General features: G+C 36.2%; 1 long non-coding RNA gene across 1 annotated transcript; it reads left to right on the top strand.

The window, feature by feature from the left end:
* The first annotated feature begins 8,267 nt into the window (after positions 1-8,267).
* Positions 8,268-10,910, top strand: LOC311082526. Its single transcript, XR_014606136.1, has 2 exons — positions 8,268-8,465; positions 10,003-10,910. It is a non-coding gene; the product is annotated as an uncharacterized lncRNA (long non-coding RNA).
* Positions 10,911-13,917: the final 3,007 nt, after the last annotated feature.

The following is a 13,917-nucleotide window of genomic DNA, read 5'->3' on the forward strand; positions in this document are numbered from 1 at the left end:
CTTCCTTCCTTCCTTCCTTCCTTCCTGCCTGCCTGCAACACGTGCGACAGCGATCGTAGGTGTTTCCATGCAGCAACTTGAGAAAGTTGAGAATTGTTTAACTTTATGCAAATTAAGAGTGACTTGTGGGGGCCACAACTAATTGTATTGAAGACTGTGTCAGTGGAGTTCAAATGTCACCGTCTCGAGTGAAGGCATAAAAGGATAGATAATTTCTCTAGCAATTTCACTGTTCTATATGATGTCTCTAAACACATACGTGGATATAATAAAATGATGTGTCAGAAAGGAACTGACAGCAGTTTTAGATTCATATCTTATCCGTTATTATTGTTAATTTATGATGCAATGAGCAATTTAGCATTGATGCAGTTCATATTAAAACCAGTTTATCTGCATAATGTTCATTATGAGGGATAAGAAAATATTTGTCAAATTTGAATGACGTTTTGGAAATTTTGGCAGTATTAAGTTTTAGTGTATTTATAGAATGTTCATCTGATTAATGATTTAATGAATTAGCACTGCTGTAGTTTATATTAACAACACTCTCCAAAAGCAAAATGTTACATTTGAAAACCCAAGTTTTTTTTACTCAATTTTAAAGAACCCTTTATGCCAAAAAGGTTCAATACAAGGGGAAAATTCATGATTAGCGGGTTATTTAAATTAGTATGTTTACGAGCTGTTTAATTCATATAATTTAATAAAAATAAAAATCAATCCAAACAAAATTAATTCAAACTAAATCCATAAAATGATACCATGATGGGAACCCCATTTATGAAACACCTAACAGAACCCTTTAAGGTTCTATGTAAGGTTCCTTTTTCTTCTCAAAAACTCACAAAGGCCAGAGATTGCTTGATATCTGCTTTATCAGTGTATAAAGAAATACCACATAACCAACTGCATGTGATTATGCTTAATCTGTGTAATGTAATGTAATGTAATCTGCTCTGTTAAATTTATTTTGAACCGCTATCAGAACAAATGAGCTTTGATTTATAACTGAACATTAGAGAGATAGATAAAGAGAGGGAGGGAGACAGGAGAGAGAGATAAAAAGATCTCTTTTACTGCCAAATTTTTCTTGTCTTTAATCATGTTTTCAAAAATCAACAGTCTTTTTCACATAGACAGTAACATTTGCTTTTGGACAAGCTCATTATGTACAAAAACAGTAAATACCGCAAGTTCTGTGGCTCACACACATCTGTCTGGCTCTGTGTTGTTTAAGTTGGACGTTTTCTGCATTTTAGAATCTCTGACGTAATGTAAAGATTTAAATAACACAGTGGGATGGCAGATGTGATTGGGGGGAGAATGTTGAGAGATTTCCCTGTGTGAATGGTGCAGAGGTAGATTAAGATCCCGAGGGTGGAAGCTTATCTGTTTATGGAGCGTTACTGATTAACTAACCTCACGCATACATAAAAACACATGACGCACATATATAAACCTTCATTGCTCAGCTTCTGTCTGCTGTTATCCACTTGATTTGTGCTGATGAGAGAGTTTTATGTCTGAAATAAATACATATAGGCTATTTGAAAACCAGCAGTGGAGTAAATGTCTCATAAAAGTACGGCACAAGTTGTAAACTTGAATAAACAACTTGATTTATCCAAAGCCTTGCTCTTCAACCTATCCATGGCAGGACTTCTGGGAAATGCAGCAGTAGCAAACGGTGGCATGTTTGTGACACGTGGCGCTCTCGTTGGGGACACAAGTTTGAGTGTGGCCTGTGCCATTTCCTGATCCCATTTCCTCCACTCTTTCACTTTATACTTTCCTGTCTGTATCCTGTTCTGTGCATTAAAGACAAAAATGTCTGTAAATAAAAAATTAAAAACACAGATTCAGTAGCAGTCCAGCAGCTGTACATCCCATTAGGCATCAGTGATGAGCCACTCAAGGGTTTCTATGTTTTTAATAAATAACACATCACAATTAGTAAAGATGAATTCGAAGTGTTAGCTTTTTCGTGTGTGTGTGTGTGTGTGTGTAAAAGAGGTTGCATAGAGTTCACATTAGCATTTATCTATTCTTTGTATTAATAGTCTGCTTAGTATATTTCATACACACTATACTCTAACTAAATTATGAGGGCAACTCTCCAAACACTACAGTTCAAAGCCAGATATCATGAGACAGGCTAATTCGTCTGACACTAACTACTAAGAAAATTTCCCAAGGAGCCTATTGGATGCACTGGCATGTGAAGTGGAACTTGCACACATCTGGAATCAAAATCCGTTTTTAATCAAAATAGATCATATTTAGCCGAAAAACAGACGTGTTTTTCCGTCTGAAATATGACTGGTGTTGGCGCACTGATTAAATTCTCATGCAGTTCAGGTTCCTCTGCTGTTTACTTTTAAAACATATTTATACATACATAATTCAAGGAACTCCAGATCTGCTGGCTGAAGAGAGGTTTTAATATATACAATATATGCCTAAATGAATTTGATCAGTGATAACTTCTCATTCGCTCTCCAGGATCCTTTTCATTTCGGTATATGTGATGATATCAGTCAGCTAGAAAAGCTATGAATGTTATTAAGAAGGATACAGTAACACAAAACTTTTCATTGTTTCTGTGAAACCGCTAAACCTTCATTTTCTCTTTGGGGTTTGAGAGATCCCGATGGGGCCTTTTAATAGCTCAAAACTTGACTTACCATTGAAGTATCAAGTTGAGACTTAGGCCTAATGGTTCTTTCTAACCTTATGAGAACTGATTATACACAATATTTCAACTTGCTAACATGCTTTAAACATCCTAAAAAAAAAAAAAAGTCTTTGGAGTCTAAGAGACCACATAAAAAGAAATAACTGTGATGAACTGTATACTGTCAGTATATCTAATTATATAGAGATAGAGAGTCCCCACAAAGGTAGCGAACCAGACGTGTGTGTGTGTGTGTGTACATGCCGTTTCTTATTGTAGACTGGAGATGACTTACAACAAGTTTCTAGCCCTGTTAAACATGTACAGTTAGCCACCTGCATACTCGTGTGATTTCAGATATTAACTTGTTTGACATCTCCTCCATGTGTGTCTGCCATGATTTGTTCAGGGAAATAAGAGAGAACATCAAGCCATATCCAAACAGGGAGACTGAGGTTTGTGTCTAGAGAGGAAAGGCAGTTAGGCTAAGTTAATTTCATGTGATCGTAAATTTCCCTTGTAGTCTTGCACACCTCAAATCGGTTGTGACTTGACTGTCTTGAGACATAACATACTCTTATGATCTCTTTCAGATAAGTCTTTCAATGGAATTTGCTGTCTATCAGATATCCGCTGTAATTTACTCACTCAAACGAGCGATGAGCCACTGATAAGTTTGATGAGTAATGGAGAAGCAGCTGTAAGATCACATTCTGGAAAAATAAGTCATGGAGTTTAAATTTGCCATTTGGTGTACCTTTAAATGGATAGTTGTGTTTTATTTTAGTATATTTTCAGCATTAATTATTAATAAGTCTACCAACATACCATATGAAAGCTTCAGAGACAATTTGAATGTAAAATTCACATTCCTGCTTGTATTGTGCAAAAGGGTCACGATTGTAATTTTTTAAAAATGTGCTTTAAAATAGAATGGACGTGAAATAATAAGTTCAGTCTGGAATTTAAATGAACTAATATTTGAAAAATATAAATAATTGTTTTAGTAGCTCTCATCCCATGGTGGAATAATTTGACCTGTGAGTCTGATGGAGAAAACATCCCACAGGCCATATGGTGTGTAATGGCAGTAAGGACACTGATACTGATGACAAAGATGGACACAAATGAAATCTCAGTGGCTGGAAGGCAACAGCAGAGCACTTTTCATTCTGCTATAAAATGTGGTCCTTCATTGGATTCATTTTTAAGACCATTTTGTATGTTAGTATAACTGTACATTTTGTGAACATTGAACTGTTTCCACTTGCTTTTGTGGCTGTTAATAGTTCTGAAGTGATTCTTTGTAAATGAAATGGTGCTTCAGGGTCATGGGCTTTAACACCGTTGTTGCATTCAGCATGTGTCTTTTTTTGTGTTGGCCGTGCAGGAGAATCAACAAGCAGCAGACACATTAGCTGATAAGGTGCGTCCCGTGGCTGGGATTCCTGCAAATGCAGATGCTGCTTCTTTTCTTCCAAGTTCTTGATTATTTTAGGGGTAAATCTCAGTTTCAATTTCCTAACTTCTTAAAATGTCTTAATTTCGTAAAAATATATATTTTTAAAAAATGCTCTGAAACATCTTTTCTTTTCAGATGCTGTCACATGGACCGTGCCTTCCATAATCAACTGCAAACTTCAGTGAACCACATTCAGGTCTTTCTACGTCACGGTATGTAACGTTATATCCCATTTCATGATCCAATCTATTCCCAATGGATCAAATCTGAATGTTTAGTTTCACCTGGGAATACACTACCATTCAAAAGTTTGGGGAGAGTAAGATTATTATTATTATTTTTGAAAGAAATGAATGCTATCTGAAAAGTTAAAGTGACAGTAAAGACATTTATAATGTTACTAAAAGATTTCTGTTTCAGAAAAAGCTGTTCTTTTGAAAATCAGCATATTAGAATGAGTTCTGAAGGATTATGTGACACTGAAGACTGGAGTAATAATGCAAGACTCATCTTTGCATCACAGGGATAAATTGCATTTCAAAATATATTAAAATAGAAAGCAGTTATTTTACACTCTAGTAATATTTCACAATATTACTGTTTTACTGTATTTTTGATCAAATAACTGTATACTTGGTGAGATTAAGAGACTTTCGAACAGTAGTGTATACTGCTGTGTTAAAATATGTTGTGAATGTGTTGACTTTATACTTTATATTCAGTATCTGAAAACTGTTCATCACACATTCTTATGGCTATAGTATTATACAAAAAGAAGCATATATAATATTGAGAATTTTACTCAGAAAATAAATCAAATTGTCTGATTATAAGAACTGACCACTCTGTCATTGCCTTTCAGTATCTCTGAAACCCCAGGGTTAGAGTTTGTGACCAAATGTCTGTTTGCATATAGTGTATCAACATGATATATGTTTTATGTTGACACTTTCAGCATTTGCATGAACAGTATCCCATGTTTTTCTATGACTTGTGTAGTGAGGGTAACCAAGCAAATAAATGCAAATTTCTCATTGCACAAAAGATTGATTTCAGGGTTGGAGGGGGAAAAGGGGTGGATAGATTTTCTTCTCCGTTTTCAGAGCTAAGTGGCTCTGAGACAAGAGCAGCGTACACTCCGAGCATCTCATATAACCACAAACACACACACATTGCACTCATTTCTAAATGCTCTCTCTTTATCGTGGCTGATGAAATCATATTTCAGACCTTCATTAAGAGAGCTGGGATGAAATAGATCATTTAGAAAGAAAACACATCACTGGACATTTCCTTCATCTGGTGGTTTTTCTCCATTCTTTCATCAAAGCAACATACACATTTTCATTCTTCACGTTTCTCATATTCATTACCCAGAAAGCATTTGTGTGTGTGTGTGTGTGTGTGTGTGTGTGCACCTTTATTCCTCTGTTCATATTGAGAGGATACAGCTGCTCCTTTAGATTTCCCAAACATCCCAAAACCAACCTTCTTATTTATCCAAGAGTGTGAATTACAAACAGCTGCATGCAGTACTGCATGACGTGTGTGTGTGTGTGTGTGTGTGTGTGTGTGTGTGTGTGTGTGTGTGTGTGTGTGTGTGTGTGTGTGTGTGTGTGTGTGTGTGTGTGTGTGTGTGTTAGCGTTGCCTGACCCCTTCATTTCCTGTGTCTGTGTAAAAGTTCCCGCTGATTGTTCCTTGGGGTTGGAATCAGAGACACAACCCAGCAGCCAACCACTTCCGGGAAAGACTCACACACCCTTCTCCTGTCTCTTTAGCTGGAGCTTCACACAAGAGGAGGGAAGCAGAGAGAGAGATTAGCAGTTTGTTTGTGTGAATCTAAATAACCGCTAAATGAATTGCTTTCTATTTATTTCAAATCATTTTACAGTTGAGTGAACAGTGAAAAGACACAAAAAACCCTTCAGTCAGCTAACCACATTATATACCGGACGATATTGTTTTTGTGGCCGCAGATAGTTCTCCATCTTAGTGTTTTGTGTATGTGTGTGTGTGGGTGTTGCCTGGTTCTAACCGTACATGAACTTGATGACTGTTTGCTTTGGAAACTAAATGATATTTCTCACAGCATACCCATTCTCACTTGCGTACATGTGCTGCTGTCTCGCTGTCCCTGGGTCTCTTTCTCCCCCATCCAACAGGGACTTGACAGCGTAGGGAATTGTAAGCCAGCTCTTTGAGTGTGGGTTTGTAACAGGGCTCGGGCCTGGCCTCGCTTTGGCTCCCAACCCTGTTGGCATTGGTCGCTGGCTTCATGTCTGGCTGTAGTCTCTGCTGAAATAGTTGGCTGTTGCATTAGCACTGGATTAATCTAAGACTCACGCTAGTTTATTAGTATACCTACTTCTGTTGAAACCTTGTTTGGACTGAATATGTTTACATAGACATTGAAACGTACACTACTGTTCAAAAGTTTGTGATTTATTGTTCAAAAGATTCTTGGGGGAAGGAAGTTTTGAAAGAAGTATCTTATGCTCACCACGGCTGAATTTATTTGATCAAAATTACAGTAAAAACTGTAATATTGTTACAATTTTAAAAACCTGTTTTCTATCAGAATATTTTTTTTAAATGTCTTTTATCCTGTGATGTCAAAGCTGAATTTTCAGCATCATAACTCCAGTCTTCAGTGTCACATGATCCTTCAGAAATCATTCTAATATGCTGATTTGGTGCTCAAGAAACATTTCTTATTATTATCAATGTTGAAAACAGTTGTGCTGGCTAATATTTTTGTGGAAAACCATGATGCATTTTTTTTTTTCAAGATTCTTTGATGAATAGAAAGTTCAAAAGAACAGCATTTATTTGAAATAGAAATCTTTTGTTACATAATAAAATTATTTACTGTCACTTTTGATAAATTTAATGTGTCCTTGCTAAATAAAAGCATTAATTTATTTTTTAAAAATCCATAAAAAATGCTTTTAGGTTATTTATTTCATGGAATTAGTAGGCTGATTTATTGTTTTTTAACAATGACATTAAATATATTTAATACCATCACATTTATGTAACGCATTTTCGTAATTTGACATTATAATAGTTTCTTTCTGTTTTGTCATATTCAACTAATTTCTGAGGATTTTATCACTCTACACAAGCCTAAATTTTAAAATGTTATATCGAATGGAAATTCAGTCATCATTTAATTGTCACACTGAATAATCATTTTGTTTGACAGCTGCGGCTATAGAAATGACAAAGGCACCAAAAAATGAGCATAAACGTAATCCGTTTACTTGTGTGCTGTATTCCAAGTTGTCAGAAACCATAATGATAGCTTAGTGTGAGGAAAAGGCCATAATTAAAATCTTTATGCAAGTATAATGTTGAAAACATATAGTGTATTTTAATTAAATTCACTGTCACTGTACATTTATCTGCTTATTACATTTTTTTATATTGTTGTAAAAGTGGTAAGGGTTTGGGGCTCAAAATGATTTGTGTCTGAAGCTGTCTATATGTGAATACTTTTATGTTTTAGATGCTCTCAGTATTGTAAGTTTGTACATGTAAAATGATACATATGAATAATAATGATATCAGGCTGATCAGACATCTACGCGAAACCATGCTGATTGGATGATTTTGAACAGGAACACTATGTTCAAACAAGCCTACATTGGTTTAAACATTAATGAAGTCGCCTTTAGTGTTTAACGAATACTTCAGTTCCTCAAAGTAGGCTGCATTACTAAACCCCAGTATGGAGGCCCAGAGTAGAGCTTCCCCCTTTCCTAATACGTTTTGTTATGCAAAATAAACAGTTAAGTAAAAAAGAGGGGCTTTCTGAGGTCTTTTATGTCAGTAGGGGTTGCTACTGGTAATGCTCCACCCTCTAATGCTACATTATAGACTGAACCTTTAATGGCACAGTAAGGGCTGAATCTGCACATGCTGAGAACAAGAGCTGAAAAACAGCATCGCTTCCACTGTCTCAGGACAAATAAATACTGACAGAGATAAAGAGAAATAGGAAGATATGAGGGACGGAGGAATGTGCGTCCTCCATAGACAGGATGTTTGTTTTTGCAGTGCTCAGCGTGTACTATTATTTGCGGCCCTCCTCTCTTGTTGTCTGTGGTTGATTAAGAGAAGAGATTTCACGGCAGAACGCGTTTGCCTGTGCAGGGAGAGGCTTCATTTCACAAACCACAGAGAGACCACTGCAGTTCACTTCTATAAACATGCCTAAAACCAGCCGAGGATTAAGATCATTGTTTGTGCTGGACCGCAAATACACGCCGCCAGCTATGAGAAAGAGAGACTGCGAGTTTGCTTTTAATCTCAATTTGCTTTCTGTAAGTATGGGTTATGTTCTGTGGTGATTTTGTAGAAAAACACCCTCTGCATGTGTCAACAACTTAAAACTGTATGGAAATATAATGAATATGAAAGTATAATCCATCAACCATTGCACTTGCTTTGCACTGTATCATTTAGATGTTTTTCGTCGCTTTAAAACGAGCTCATTTTGGAGGATTTATGCCCCAATTAACTGGTTACATTAAGTGTTTATTTACATAATGTATTTTCTTTATTTAGGCATGATGTGACACCATTGCACTGAGCATTCTGGTTCAGTCACATCACGTCACGCCACTCGCTTGCCATTATTAGAGATCTGCTGTGTTATGCATAAAGCCTCAGCCTTCACTGTAGAAGTCAAAGCACAACGCTGTCATCTTCCTCTCTGGCCTTGTCGCAGCCATAGCGGCAGCCTAAACACTTTGATGAGTAAATTGGATGTTTTGACCAGAATGGGGGGTTTTGGCTTCACTGCGTTTATGCATCCCAAGTAAGCGGCTGCTTCCTGAAGTCTCCTCTAATTCCGTCTTTGACTTTTCCGTGGGTCAGAGCTTCACGATTCTTCGCTTTTTGTGTGTGTGAATGTGAGAGAAAAGGAGAAAGTTAACAAAGCAAGACAGACAAAGAAACACAAAAAGAGACTCTGTCTCTCACATTCATACACAGAAGAGCCGAGTGAGACAGACGGAGAGAGAGACTGAGACATGCAAAGGAATGTGTGTCAGACAGAAACCGAGAAAAACAGGGAAACCGAGATAAACAGACGGAAAGGTTTCCTTAGCTTACGCTTCATCTCATGAGAAATACTTTGATATTAGATCTGTCACAGTGTTTATTTTACATAGCCTGTGTGTGTGCATGTGCGTGCGTGCGTGCGTGCGTGTGTGTATGTGTGTGTGTGCGTGTGCGTGTGCGTGCGTGTGCGTGCGTGTGTGTATGTGTGTGTGTTGATTTAGACATACAGTACTTTTCACATGAAGAGCTCACGTTATTACACTTATGTGCAGTTGTTAGTAGTTATTTCAACATGATTTGCCTCTTAAAATTACTTTTGATCATGTAACTCCAGGTTTATTCAATTAAATATATAAAAAAAAAAATTATAGATTAATTTTTTTTATATATATATAATATTTTAATGCATTTTATAAACACAAAAAAAGTTTTATTTATTAAATATTATTTATGTATTAAATAAATACTTCACATTTTGACTTTTTAAATAATATTTCAAATACTTTCTTGATATTTTAAAATTGCCCTATGTTGTAAAGGCATTTTACTTTTTTCAACATTTTTTTGATAATCGTTTCACTCAGATGTACATCACAATATGGAAGGAAAGATCTGCCGCTACGTCTTTTTCATCTCAACTTTAATATTTTTGATATTGCAAAATTTAGTACTTATCAAAATATATGTTATAATTTTAATAATATTTTGACTTTATTTAAAAAAAAAATGTTAATAGAAATGTCACCTCACAAAACCATGAAACTTCATTACCATATATATATTTCTCTGTTCCAGGATAAGAACAGATGAGCTTTTATGTCTTTCTAATACGTTCAGCTGCAGGAGTTTTTCCATGTTGGACCAGTTGATCATCTCTCTCCTTTGTTATTTCAGTGGAGTATCATGGGATTTGAAGTCCTTCAGATTTTCAGTATGTAAAGCCTCTGAGGTAGATCCTTTCATAAGATTTCTGGAGAGAAGACTATGATGATACAGACATACTCAATCTTGCACAAACTGCCGTTGTGTGTCTTTTATCAACATGTTTCACATAACAATGTCTTTTTGTCCTCCCACATCTTTTCTCTCCAGTCTCTTGGACACGTTGCGAAAGAATATGGTCAGAACTGCAACCCCAAATTACAAAAACAGCCCGATTTCCCATCAAAATAAGACTGATCACACTGGATGATTTTTGGATAAAGCAGAGCTTAAATCTGGGTGTTGTCCAGATCATATGATTCAGTATTAAATGTCTTAAATATTTAGATGTGGTTCATTTAGGTATCTTGGGTAACATATATCTCTGTGCTGTGAAAGCCACAGCACTTCTACAGAAGACGATTAGGGTGAGCATTGCATGCCTACATCTGTGCAAATAGAAGGTGTTAAAAGTTTTCTTAGCAGGAAGGCAACCGCTTACGATGAATCTGTCAGCACCGAGGGGTCAAAGGGAAAGACAAGTGGGAAAGGATACAGCGATATGTGTTCTCTGAGATGGTTCTCTGTTGTGTGTCTCTAGAATACACACACACACACACGTTTATTCACTTATTCAAACCAGGGTTTTTTTTTCATGGTTTTCCATTAAAATGTTGTTTTGGTTTGTGTGTCAACCTCAAGAAACATAGATGAAAATAAGACTGTAGTGTCTGCAGTGTCTGTGCTGTGTATCTTTCTGTAAAAGTAAGTTTACTCAACCAGCACAGCTCTCTGTCTCTCTCTTTTTTCATCTTGAGCAAATTGCCAGTTCTGTGATATATAGTATGTGACAGCTCAGGATCAAGTAAGACGACGCTAAAATCAAACGCATGGTGTCATTTCATTTCCGAGTCTAAATTCAGACACCATCTAGTTCAAAACAAAACACACACACACAGTTAATTGAAAGTGTCATTGAATGTAATTTCTTGGCATGTGTGCACCATTCTAAATACACTACTTGCTTTTGTCTGAGATGTGTGTGTAGTATGTGTGTGTGTGTGTGTGGTCCTGGTAAATACTACGTTATGGGGACCAAATGTCCTGAAAACGATAGTAATACGTGTGTGTGTTTGTGTGTGTGTGTGTGTGTGTGTGTGTGTGTGTGTGTGTGTGTGTGTGTGTGTGTGTGTGTGTGTGTGTGTGTGTGTGTGTGTGTGTGTAAAGGCTGATAGTCATCCAAGTGTTGGCTAGTTAGCATGAGCAGTTAAGCTCTGCTGGTAAATGCCATAACTACTGTATTTTTCTGGGAAAAAGAGAAAAAATATCTTCATTTATGTATTTTTTGCAAGCAATTTTACATTTTATTTTGCAATATATGTATTTACTTATTAAGAAATTAATCATTCATTATATTTTTAAATCATTCATAAATATTCAGCAAGAGCATGTTAAATTGTGTAAAAAATGTTTCTTGAGCACCAAATCAGCATATTAGAATAATTTCTGAAGGATCATGTGACACTGAAGACTGGAGTAATGATGCTGAAAAAACTTTGCCATCATAAATTACATTTTAAAATAAATTAAATGGAAAACTTTTTTTACTTACTTTTTGTTACTTAAAAGCATGAAATTGACAAATGCCTGTCTGCTGCCTTTGACAGCTCAGTGAAGGTTTTTGGACATTGCATGCTTTTGTGCTGCCATCAGCCAATCAACTCAAGAATGATTAGTCACATGGCATTTACAGCTCAGGTGATTGACCTGGGGAAAAAAGAAGCTTAAGATGGCACCTTGCCGATTGCTTACTTCGTCCTGTCAACCATCGACTACCACTGAGATCAATGGGAATGTTAACGGATTTCTCCAGATATTACAGACCTCATTTAATTTAGAGAGACCAGGATGTGGTGGTAATTTTCCTGATGCTGTATTGTAAAGTACTTTATCTTTCTCCATCACACTCCTACACACACACACACACACACACACACACACACACAAACACTCACACTGAATCTGATCTACCATGTGATTGCACATGGTTTACCTCACCTCCTCTTTGCACTGACACTAATGTAACTTGGCAAAGAGGACAATTTTTCTGTCATTGGGGGAAGGTGTACAGGGCCGTGGACCACACATTCAGATACACTCATACGCACAGCCTGTAATATAATTGTGAGTCAGTATTTGTATAGCTGAGCGGATACGGGCTCTCCAAACATCAGCTCAGAACAGCGGTTCTCCAGAGAAGCACACACACTGTTGTTATTCATTCATACAAACACACACACACAACATGTTGGGTCTTACAGGTCTGGGGTCTGACATATTAACAGGTGTCACTTGTGTTTGTGTGAGTTTGCATATTCAAAAGGAGCAGTTATAGTCTGTTCTTTTTGAATTTGTGAAAAGAAAAAATATATATATTTTCTAAACAAACAATGAATATTCCACCGAACGGCCACACAACAGACCCAGGAACACCTTTTTAGTGCATGCATCATGTACATGATTAATTCAAGTCTAAAAGACTAATGCAATGAATATGGCTGGTACTGAGAGAGTCTGGGGAAAACTGTGACAGCCCATCACTCAACTCCATCTGTGAATCACAGTGTGGGGTCTCATGGCTTGGACATTGGGGGCTTCTACTGGCCCTGCTCAATTGTCTTTGTGGATAATATAGATGGATGAAGTTTTTTTTTTCTATCAAAAAATCTTGCCCACTCAGATACAACCAACATCTAAATGTGGCGTCACAATATTGTTTTTATTAGGCCAGTCATATTTACATATTATAGCCTATGTAATCTTTTATAATGTAATTTATTTTATGGCAGTCATGTGGTCCTTTCAAATTTTAAAATTATGTTTTGCTGCTCAAAATAAAATCTTATTATTATCAATGCTTAAATAATTTGTGCTGCAAATGAAACCTTATTGTAAAGTGTCAAGTCAAGTCAAACTTTACTTAAAGACAACATTTAACAATCACAGTTTATCTAAAGTGCTTTACAATAAGAAAGCAAAACAATATATAAATAAAACAGAAAAAAAAACTAGATTTTACCACATTGTAAAGTGTTACCAATAAAAAATATTTCTGACCCCACACTTTTGTGAATATATATTGTTGAATTACACAAATACAGGCATTTAAAGACCCACACACACTTCCTGAAAATATGAGCAGCTCAAACATTAGGAAAGCTATTTCTAATTCACATAATTGAGTTTGATGTATCTCATTTCACAACAGATATATAAGCAGACTTTTCTCCAAAGATAAACATCACGACATCATGTTAGTGTTCAACAAAGAAACAAACAAATGTATCTGTGCCTGTCGAAGGACAAATCTGAAGAGATTACAAGAAGAAAGAGAAGGTCACAGAGAGTTTCACCTTTAGCTTTTCATCTTTATTAATCCAAGGTTAATAAATCTCTACAACTAATTTAATACGGTTAATATCTGTAAATAAACTGTTAAAACAGTCTTCACTACTTCACATTATATGCTAGACAAAAATGGTAAAAGTCAAGTTGGAGTATTTTTAATATGAGAAAGCAAAACAACAGAATAGAATCAGTTTAAAATATAGTTCCTGGATGTGCTGTAAGTGTTAACAGACCAGACTGAGATCAGTTCTGACTGAAGGGAACCCGAATACTGTTATAAGAAACAGTTTAACTGAAGGGCTTTGACTTATGTGTGTTTTTGGTGCAGATTTGCGGTTTCTATGGCTCCTTATGAAGCAGTTGGATGTATTTCTGAGAATT

The sequence above is a fragment of the Abramis brama genome (assembly GCF_963993115.1).
Source record: "Abramis brama genome assembly, chromosome: 5".
Classification (NCBI taxonomy): domain Eukaryota; kingdom Metazoa; phylum Chordata; class Actinopteri; order Cypriniformes; family Leuciscidae; genus Abramis; species Abramis brama.